This window comes from Xyrauchen texanus, chromosome 14 (genome assembly GCF_025860055.1).
Source record: "Xyrauchen texanus isolate HMW12.3.18 chromosome 14, RBS_HiC_50CHRs, whole genome shotgun sequence".
Classification (NCBI taxonomy): Eukaryota; Metazoa; Chordata; class Actinopteri; order Cypriniformes; family Catostomidae; genus Xyrauchen; species Xyrauchen texanus.
The window spans coordinates 18,291,092-18,302,104 of NC_068289.1; positions in this window are offsets into that span (position 1 = coordinate 18,291,092).

The following is an 11,013-nucleotide window of genomic DNA, read 5'->3' on the forward strand; positions in this document are numbered from 1 at the left end:
ATTGATCAAATTATGCTGAACCTTTTGTGGAAAAACCATATACATTATATTAGAAAATCTTTGTTAATTCTTATAAAAATGGGGGACTTGATTATTTGGATTTTTCTATCTTAAATAACACCTTTAAAATTAACTGGTTGAAATATTTTCTAAAAAACACTAATTCTATGTGGAATATGATTTCTAATTCGGTTTTTGACAAACTTGGTGGCCTTCCGTTTTTGCTTATGTGTGATTATAAAACTGAAAAACTCCCAGTTAAGCTGTCAGCTTTTCACAGGCAAGCACTTTTGGCTTGTTAGTTAATTTACAAGCATAATTTTTCAGCACATCATTATTACATATGGAATAATTTTAATATTTTGTACAAACATAAGAGCATATTTTTGAAAACTTGGTTTGACAGGGGTATCCTTTTGGTGGGACATTTGTTGAATTGTCAAGGGTATTTGATGACTTATGATGAATTCCTTTCATACTTCAATTTCCCTGTTTCACCTAAAGAATTTGCCTCTGTAATTGGTGCTATTTCTCCAGGTGTTGTCTCTTTATGTAGAGGTATTACATACTCTAAAAGTGTGCCTGTACTGCATCTAGCTGATACGTTTTGTGGTAAAGTTTGTTTTTCGACAAGCAAAAACAATAAGGTTATACGTTCACTTTTTCAGAAAGAACTGGTTAGTAAACCACATGCCATTTCCTATTGGACAAGGTTTATTGGAACTAGGAATTGGAGTAAGATATGGCTGTTGCCTAATAAATATATCATTACAAATAAGGTCAAGGAAATTTCATTTAAGATATTGCACAAATTTTACCCCGATAAACATTTTCTATCCAAATTTAACAAAGATATAGATGTAAATTGTTCATTTTGTTTTTTGCAACCAGAAACTGTACCTCATATTTTTGGCATTGTCAGTATACAAAGAGGTTATGGTGGGAAGTTTCTAAATTTATTAATGACAAATTGGATTGCAACTTCCTTTTTGTTCTGGCTCTCTATGCCCTCTGGTATTGCATTAGTTTGCCGCTGTATTTATTTATCCTACCCTCTAGGGGTCATTATCTTCTTTAGCGGGTTTGGGTTTCTCTTCTATGTTTTTCACGTGCTCAAGTTCAACGCGCGTTAGTGATGAGCGGAAGCAACAGGCAGAAAAGTTTGTCTCACGAGGTGTTAGGAAAATGTTCCTGAGGCGTTTTCATTTCTACTCTCCTCTCAAACCCCCGTATATCTTCGAGAAGCGTTGATATGACATAATCTGTAAGTAGCCTAATTTATTGCCCATATTGTTTTTCTAAATAATCTGTTATTTGAGATGTTATGTTAACTCTTCCTAGCGAACGTTACTAGCTTCGCGTTTAGTATGCGATCGCGCAATATACTATAAGTCGATGCTATATATAACTCTGTTGTTTTTTTTTTGTCATCCCGGTCGTCAGATTGTACTTATAGGTTGTTAAGATTGAACGAATAGTCTCGGGTGTTTCCGGTATAGCTTTGATGAATGACTGGATGAGTTCGCGTTCGACTAAATGTAATTAAAAGAGAAAATCCTGTTATGCTTTTACAAAATAATGTAGAAAGAACAAATTTATAGCTTTATTATTCAGTAGCGGGAATGTATGTCGGTATTTCAGACACGTTGATTAATATTCTGAACTGATTGTGAATTTGTGTACAATTATCTGCAGTATATTCAGCAGCCTGCATTATAGCTTCTTGATGCAGGCTGTATTGTTTTATCACTGTAATCTGGTGATTCTTATGTTTTGTATTCTAATTATTTCCAATATATAAAGGCACAACAATGTGTTTTGATTTGTTAAATGTATCGTTAATAGTATTTTTTTGTATGTTCACAGTTTTACAGTAAAAAGGCAAGAAGGAAAGATAGTGAGAAGAATACCGAGTCTTGTCATTCCTGGAACCTCCTATCCTTGTTGTATTGTTTAGCTCGCTGCATAGGCTGAGTAGCTACACACTCAGTTGAGGGCAGCAGACTTTTGTTATATGAATATGTAATAATTGGTTTTGTCAAATATGAAAAAAGTATGGAAAATGAAGCGTATATTATTCATTTGGTGATTATATTTGTTAGTTCCATATTCATCGGTGTAAATTTAGCAATCAGAAACCTCTTTTTTCTGTGGTATTGAAAGAATTAGAACATTATATGGTTTCTATTAAGGACAGTACAAACAAAAAAGCTGTTAAAACCATTCATTTATTGAATACATTTATGATTTTGTGAATTGTCAAAGCCTTTTAACGTCTGTTTGGTTCATTATACCGTTTTTTTTTATCTTATATATTTTTGTATACTTGACCCTGGCCCTTTTATTTTTATTTTATTATTATTATTATTTATTTAATTTTATTTGTTCAAGTTTTGTAACTGTTGTTCAAGCAATAAAAAAAAAAAAAATTAAATAAAAAAAAGAGAGCGTCATAGAGGTTGTAGAAGCGTCGGTTCGTTTGTCCGTGGATGAACAAGCAGCATTCTAAAATGTCAGGTAAATGGGGAAAATATGGAAAGAAATATCGCAAAGAATGGGAGACAGAGAAAGGATTAAATGAGTGGATTCGAAGTGTTCCAAATGATGATAGAAAAGCGTTCTGGAAATATTGCAAATGTGAAATCAGAGCTCACCACGGTGATTTGGTAGCTCATGCTGCGACTGAAAAACATTTAAAGGGTAACTAAACCCTAAACCAACTTTTTTTAGTTAATAATCTGTACGAATGGGGCTTTATTAGTACTGGTCATTGATTCAAGTAATTTTTTTGACATTTGTGTATAAAGTGTTGTAATTCTACAATATATGGTGTAACAACGTCTGAGTGCTGCCCTCTTCAGGTTGAACGGTGGCTACTGCAGTTGAATTTTCCTATTGGCTGTTTGCGGTACTTCGTGACATAACCGGTGACAGCTGACGTAAGCAGGTTCCAGCTCACCACGCCCTTGGTACGAGCTACCACGCCCATGGCAGTATAAAAACCATCTTGTTTCGTCAAAACCACTGTAGCGAGTCAGGAGTTGGAATTGCGAGTATTGAAAACGATCAGGATAGAGTATTTTAGCATCTATTTAGAATAGCATTTATATAGTTATTTAGATTATTTAGTGTAGTCTAGGTAGTTAATTAGCATATTTGTTAGTGTAGTATTGTTAGAAGCATAGTTAGTTAGTAGCATAGTATTGCGTCAGTTAGGATAGCTTCAAGTTAGCGTAGATTATCTGTATTTAGTACAGTGGTCAGGATGGTACGTAGGTGTAGTGTTGCTGGTTGCAACAGCACTGCTGGACTGTATAGCTTTCCAGCAGACTTGGAAATTAGGCGCCAGTGGTTGCATGTCCTTGGACTAGAAGTCCGCAAGTTCCCGCCTAGAGCTGTAGGAGTGTGCAAACTGCATTTTACGCGAGATTGCTTCTCCAAACAGCTCGCGCTGAAAAGCGACGCAGTGCCAAACGCTGCTCCTCCTGCATGGACTCCACCACCACAGCGGAGTCTTGAGGTGAGTGATCATATATATTTGAATCACAATTTACTGGATTTGCTGGATTTTTTCACATAGCGGCAAAATATGAATATGCCTACAGAGCGCACACTATTGACATCAACTCGATAAAACTCATCAGATTCATGTACATGCTTGCGACCGTGTGAGGAATAATAATAACATAATAGTAATACTCCTGGAGAAAATTACCACTCCAGTCACTCTTCATTTTAGAGTCTGACAGCTGTCAATTAATCCGTCACTACGGGTCTCAGGTGCACACCCCCCCCTCGCTCAGCCCTGCCCTCGTTTTGTCCCCTCTATCCCCGCTGGTGTCTGCCCACTTTTCCAGCATTTTTCAAATATTGCTAGTGGGTGGAGTCAGACTCTGGGCAGGGGTTTAGTTACCCTTTAAAGGGTAACTAAACCCTGCACCTGAGACCCGTAGTGACGGATTAATTGACAGCTGCTGTCAGACTATAAAATGGAGAGTGACTGGAGTGACGCAAGTAGCTTTGCCACGGAGCGGTCTTTTGAAATCGAGGACTTTTCTCCCCCACCTTCACCTGAAGTGGAGGAGGGTGAATTGTCTGTGGACACAGGGCCGGAGCCATATCAATTCGAGCCGCTGGCTCAAACTGCGGCTTTAACTCCCGCATCGCGATCGGCATCCGACGATGCTAGCGAAGCAGCCGCGCAAGGGAGAATGGGGCCAGTGTCTAGCTCGTACCAAGGGCGTGGTGAGCTGGAACCTGCTTACGTCAGCTCTCAACTGCAGTAGCCACCGTTCAACCTGAAGTGGGCAGCACTCAGACGTTTTTACACCATATATTGTAGAATTAAAACACTTTATACACAAATGTCAAAACAATTACTTGAATCAATGACCGTACTAATAAAGCCCCATGCTTACAGATCATTAACTAAAAAAAGTTGATTTAGGGTTTAGTTACCCTTTAAAAAAATGCAGCTCCTTTCTCAAATGCCAGAACATTATTTGACACAGGCAGTTCCTTTCTAAGAACTAATGTTGCTGTGAAAGAGGCAGAGTTGAAGCTGGCTGCCCACGTTGCTTGTCACTCAAGCACTTCATCTGTTGATCATTTAGGAAGTGTTGTGGAAGAAATTTCCAAGAAAGGTATTAGTTTACATCGAAATGCGGCTCCTTTCTCAAATGCCAGAACATTATTTGACACAGGCAGTTCCTTTCTAAGAGCTAATGTTGCTGTGAAAGAGGCAGAGTTGAAGCTGGCTGCCCACGTTGCTTGTCACTCAAGCACTTCATCTGTTGATCATTTAGGAAGTGTTGTGGAAGAAATTTCCAAGAAAGGTATTAGTTTACATCGAAATACTGCTCCTTTCTCAAATGCCAGAACATTATTTGACACAGGCAGTTCCTTTCTAAGAACTAATGTTGCTGTGAAAGCGGCAGAGTTGAAGCTGGCTGCCCACGTTGCTTGTCACTCAAGCACTTCATCTGTTGATCATTTAGGAAGTGTTGTGGAAGAAATTTCCAAGAAAGGTATTAGTTTACATCGAACGAAATGCACATACTTGTTTGACCTTTATTGTATGAGATTGTGTTAAAAAAAAAAAACACACAGTGTGTGATATTAAGAATTTGGGTAAGACAAAAGGCCAAAACTTTAAACTTAACATATATATATATATATTTTAAGGTCATTTGTGGGAATCCAGCTGTTGTCTAATATGACTGGACACTGGACAATTGGGCTAGTTTTCATTACATTTAAGCGGGTTTTGAGTTGTCATTGGGCTTGAAATATTTCTGGGACCTGGCAACCCTGCTCCCACACTCCCACACCCACACTCACTCACACTCGTCTCTCGCGCTCTCACACTCCCACACCCACACTCACTCACTCACACACACACTCAGAGTATCCATTAGTCATTACCTCTTTTACAAGGTATTGCACCTTGAGGTACCAGCGCGCGTGAACGTCATGGCAACGTACAAAACAAAGTACCTCGCGCGGGAAACACTTAACGTAAATGCGCGTAACTAACGTAAATCAAGCAGGCTAGTATGCAGCATAAGCCACGAAGTGTTGGCGAAATAAAAAATTAATGGACAGATTTTTTTTTTTCCAGAAAACTTCTTGCACAAAATAAATTCAAGCACTTTCAAGGACCTGTATCTATGTATGTTTATTTTCAAGAACTTTCCAGGGCCTTGAATTTTATTTTTCAGATTCACAAACTTTCAAGGATTTCAAGGACCCGTGGGAACCCTTCTATTATTACATTAGCTAACTACCAACTAACCAGATAATATTAACAAATTGACACGCACTTACTGGGCAGAATGGCTCTTCAAATGGCGGACGAAATTGGAGGTTGTCGTCTGGCTGTCCGCGATCTTAACCTTGCATGACTTGCAAAGCGCTGTTCGTCTTTTGCCATCTTGATAATAATTTTTGAAGCCAAAAGCGATGACCCTCGGTAACGTTACCCCTCCGGCTGACATGTTGATGTGTTATCTGATCTAAGTTGGCGTGGTGTGCGTAAGGTACGAGAGGGCATGGCTGATGATAGCCTATGTTGTGATCCAGTCATGACAAAACTATTCTCAGCCTGCGCTCCAGCTGGATCAACTTTATTTTTTAAAATAATGTACATATTTTATATTCAAACTGAAAACATGATGTGATTAACTTCCAAGTCCGAGTCAAGTCTCAGGTATTTTATTTTTTGTCAAGTCAAGTCACAAGTCATAAAAATAGCGACTCGAGTCCAAGTCACCAAGTCACAAGTCCCCATGTCTGGTTTAATGTTATTAATCTTGTTAATTTGTTTTTAGTACTGTCTGTGTTATTGTTTTGCCCAATGTCTGTGTATTTAAGCCCTCATGTTTGCCATTGTCTCTTGTCAATGATTGTTAATGTACCTTGTTTGCTAGTCTAGTTTAAGTTTATGTTCATGTTTAGTTCATGTTAGGGTTTTGGATTTCATGTATGTAAATAAACTGCCCTTGGGTTCTTCCTCTTCATGTCATCGTCTTCGTCATTGCCAGTGCCAGCACATCGTTACAGTACTTTTGCACCGGAAAATGTGAGACAAAAAAGCATGGCATGTCTAAATTTATACTTTAATTATACAGTATATGTTTATATATGAGATATCTGTATGGGAATCCTCATTTGTGTTCTTAGCTTACAGTTTTATATTCGGTCTACTATTTTAACCTAACAAAAGATTACGTGCATTTTCTGGGAAAGAACATTTTAATATTAAGATAATTAATGGTATTCCATTAAACTTGTATTAGCCATATCATGGGTCTCACCTCTTAAATATATGGTACATTTGTAGTATTGATATTTTTTTAGCATGCAGGCTGCATTTTCAAATATTAAAATAAATATCAAATATTATGCACTTATTTATTTTTTACAGATTTTTTACGGTCATTGACACAAATCCTGAAAAAAAATCTTGATCCATGGACTACTTACATGGCATCTAGCCAAATAAGTGTGATAATGATCCACGTATAAGCTTTAACAGAAAGTGTCTTACCAGACCACTGCTGAGGATATAGAAGTCATACCCTGAGAATATAACTAAAGACTTTGTTACACCATTGTTCGATTCTGAACTAAATTACTCTGCTGAGCCTTTTGTAGTGAATCAAAAATATACAGCGCAACCAGTGTTGTTCAATCCCAAAACGAATGGCTTTGATGATCCAGTTGTTTTAATGATTAAAGAAACATATAACACAACCAGTGTTGGTTTGTTTTCTTTTTCTAATGGAGAATGGTTAACGGAACCGTTAGGGAACCGGAACCATCAGTCCCAGAATCCTTAAATTCCTTATGAGATTCCTTTTCCTAGATGCAGTTGACAAACACCAGCAAAATTGTATCTCTTCATTATTCTTAGCATTGACTGGTATGTGTTCCATGTATCATGTGACATCAGCAAACCTTTGCGGTCCAGCAAAAGTTTGATTAGTGCGGAGCATGAGCATGAGCCCACTGCACGAGACTGGCTGGATTTGTTCAATACAGCCTCCAAGTTCTCCAGGTCTCCACCCATCTGAAAAAGCCTGAACATTAAAGCGGAATGAAAAATGGAGCGGTGAGGGTCTAGATATGGAAAAATAAAAAAAGACGGTGGAAAATAGAGATACAAAAGAATAAAGAAAAAAAAACTGCATGCATGAGTGTACTCTCAGGAAATCTAAAGGGTTGATGGAAAGACTTCCAGTGGGAAAATCCACCTTCCCGTTGTATCCGTCCTCCAAACCCTGCAGCTGCAGCAAAGACAAATGCACCTAAAAAAGAACATTGCACAAAACTGGATGAACATGCAACACAAAAAGGAAATAGTAAGCAACAATAAGGAAAACAATGCATGACAGGTTTAATTTCCTGAAGAAAATTGCATTGCCTCCCCATGATGATTTAAACGATATCTCAGGTAGCTTTTTACCAAGATAATTTTAAGATCAATGCATCATATCACAACCCTCTATTGACACGTTACATAATTAATTGCCATTGGCTAGTAAATCTTTGTTTTTACTCGCCAGATTGATGACAACATTCAAGTGTAATGTAACTGGCAAAAGTCTGCGAAATGTTTGTATCTATATAAATCTTGAAATGGTGAAACTGATGCATAATTATCAGAGCCAAATGTAATATTTTGTTAAATATAGTTTTATCATTTAAGTGACATGGATTCATTTTGCCAAAGACAAGCAGTGATGAAGGGGGAGACCACGGATAAAAACACTTGTGGGTTTTTCTTATATATTTAGACATTAGTCAGTTCTCTATCGATTCAGTTCACTCGACATTGCCGTAAGCACTATGGGGAGTGTCCTTCTTACATGACCTTGTTGAGACCTTATAAAATCACACTACGCTCCCTTGTGTGTTCTGATGAAGAGTTCTCCACATCGCTGTCGAAGACGCTCTTGGTGAACAGGTTCTTCGCATCAGACTCTCATCGTTTATCAACATGGCGCTTCAGCAGAGACTTCTCCCTGCTTCCCACAGCACTACTACAAAATTTTTTTACAAATAAAACAAATATATATATATATATATATATACACACAATATTGACTAAAAGAGCCACTTGCATGAAACGTGTCTTTCTAACAATGGCACATCCTGCCATCTAATGAGAAAGAGAGCTGTGTTCACTGTCTGGGCCACACCCACGCATGAGCAACTCTCATTGAGACAGACTGCCCTCACTATGAGGGCATGAATCTCTGGACGTTGTGCTCTAGGATCGACCTCACTCTGAGGGAAGGTGCAGCCTCTCGTGCTCTCTCACCCTCCTCCTCTGTGGTAAGCCTCGAGGGACCACATGAGGAGGCACGGCGGAGCAGTGAGGTTGAGCTGAAAGTCTTAGAAGAGGATCTCGTGCCAGCACAAGCCCTGTGAGCCTCCCGAACTTCCAATCTAATGTCCTCGTCTGTGCAATATGCTCGTAATGAGCTCCTCTATTAGAGCACATGGCTTCATTGCATTTGGCTGCTCTGACGATGGGGATGATGCTGTGTTACTCGCAGCGAGTGGTTCACGTAGAATGTTGCCACATCTTTCCCCAGCGAGGGTGAAGAGCATGCACACGACACGGACAAGGAGCTTCTTCGATTCCTTGAGAGGACGGTTGGAGATCTTGGTCTTGAGTTTTCCCCTCCAATAGAGCCAGATAAGTCTGACCTGGATGAATTGTGTGTTTTGGAAACCAGCCATCGGCAACAGACTGCGGTCCAGAGGAGCACACCATTCTTCACTGAGGTCTATGAGGAGCTCATAAAGGCTTGGTGGTCACCTTACTCTTCGAGCATTCAGGTCAGAGGTGTTGCCATCCTCACTAATGTGGACCACGCCGATGAAACAGGCTATTAAAAATCTCCCTCTCTTTCCCTCCGGCTGCAGTTCACCTCTGCCATAATACTGACATGCGATGGAAATCCCGCCCCGCCTACTCTTTCAAGCAATGTCAACTGACATCTGCACTGGCTGAAAGACTTTATACAGCAGCGGGCCAAGCTGGTTCAGAACTCCACAACATGTGGAGGTGCTCCAGGTTTTTCAAGCTAAGCTTCTTTAACAAATGAATGAGCAATGCTCCAATTCAGAGCTGTTCAACACCACAACAGATTTTCCACTGCAAGCCACGAAAGCTACCGCTCAGGCCATCGATGAGCAATCTGGTAGTTTTGGATCGGCATATTTGGCAAACTCTCATGGAGATGAGTGTTGCAGAGAAAGCCGCCCTCCTCGACAACCCAGTGTCGCCTGACGGTCTCTTTCGCAACCCCGTAGAATTTCATTACGCCGCAAAAGCAATCTCAAGCATTAAAACACTTTCTACCAAAGAGAAGTAGCATTTCCCCTTTCCAGGCAGGCTCTAGATGTAATTCTGTCAGCGCCCGGCAAAGGATTAATTTCTTGCTGCCCCATATCACAAAAACCCAAATTTCACAGTTTTTTGGCCCTGGCACCAAATGACCAGCTAACATCATTACACTTATCATAAAAGCAGCACCTGGGAAAGTGTGAACGAGTACTAGTCTGGTGAAATCACTCTATCTATATGATTGCACTATAAGAGCAGACTGTTTGCTATAAAAGGAGTGAAGAAGTGCATCCAATCATTGTGTTCTTGTTAGCAATGGTTACCTCTAAAGAAAGGCATGCAGCAATCATCGCTTTGCCACAAAATAGCCTCACATGCAAGGAAATTGCTGCAAAGAATATTGCACCTGAATGAACCATTTACCGGATCATCAAGAAGTTCAAGGAGAGAGGTTCAACTACAGTGAAGAAGGCTTCAGGACATCCCAGATTGTCCAGAAAGCACCAGAACCATGTCCTCCTGAGGAGTCAGCTACAGAATCGTGTCACCACCAGTGCAGAGCTTGCTATTACGGAGGCCAGCAAATCTCCTTTTTAGGGGTTCGTCAAGACCTCGCGACCGTGCACACCTCACGAACGAGCGCATACAGACCATTCTTCAGTGTCTGTCTCAGTTCAAACTGGGGAATACATTGCCACTGAAGTAATTTCAGAGAATTCTGGCTTTTAAGGCAACAACATCCACCATCATACCATTAGGTCCGTTACACGAGACCTCTCCAGTACAGGCTCCATCGCCACGTTCTACATCGCGCCTGGTACCTCGGGCGCATGCACGGTGTCTCGCCACTGTCTGGCTGCTACTAACAGGGTGTTATGCTGGATAACATTTTCAGAAGAAAAGTGGTTGACTACAGATGCATCTAACACAGATTGGGGCACGGTGTGCAATGGATGCCCAAATTTTGGCACCTGGACAGGTTTGAAACGGGCATGGCACATCAATTGCCTAGAACTTCTGGCTGTAGTCTTTGAGTGCTTTTTATTAAAAACATTGTGAATCATCACATGCTGATTCGTTTGGATAACACAACAGTAGTGGCGTACATAAATCACCAATGCGGACTCCACTTGCCACAATTATTGAGCATGATA